This window comes from Myotis davidii, unplaced genomic scaffold (assembly GCF_000327345.1).
Source record: "Myotis davidii unplaced genomic scaffold, ASM32734v1 scaffold46, whole genome shotgun sequence".
NCBI classification, from domain to species: Eukaryota; Metazoa; Chordata; class Mammalia; order Chiroptera; family Vespertilionidae; genus Myotis; species Myotis davidii.
The window spans coordinates 3,499,147-3,499,894 of NW_006383006.1; positions in this window are offsets into that span (position 1 = coordinate 3,499,147).

Genomic DNA, 748 nt, shown 5'->3' on the forward strand with positions numbered 1-748 from the left:
GTTGCCGAGGCCCGCCATGTTCCATGCCACTCCCTGGTGGTCAGTGCACATCTAACTCTTGGTCAGTCGAACTCCCGCCCACGGGGACAATTTATGTATTAGCCTTATATTATATAGGATGTTTCCTAAGTAAGTACCTATCATGACAGGCTTTATTCTAAGCACAAGGGACAAAGAAGTGAAGAAAACAGCCTCACAGAGTTTGGTGCAAGAGACTGAGACTAACAAGTATAACAATTTAGTAAAATGTATATCAGATTAGCTGGAGAGAAAAAATAAAGCAGGAAATGGGATAGGAAGTGAGTAGAGAGGGTGTTGAAATTTTAGATGATATGGCCAGGGAAGGTCTCACTGAGAATGTGACACGAGAAAAATCTGAAGGATGTAAAAGAAGAGTATGCTGCCCTGGCCTGGTCACTCAGTTGGTTACAGCATCATCATGATATAGCAAGGTTGCGGGCACATGCAAGAATCAACCAATGATTGCATAAATAAGTGGAACAACAAATTAATATTTCTCCTTTCCCCTCTCTCTCTCTCAAAAAAAAAAATGATGTGGAAGACCACCTATTGTCTTCACTGGCAGAGAAGTATAGACAGAGAATCTGAAGGCTGGTGACCCTTGAAGCCCTAGCAAGTTCAGAGCCGTGCACCCAGTTAGTCCAGACAATGGTAGCTGAAGCAACTTCCCCACCAGATAGTCATGTAAATCCTTATTGATAAGATAGTCTGTCTGTTACAGGAATTT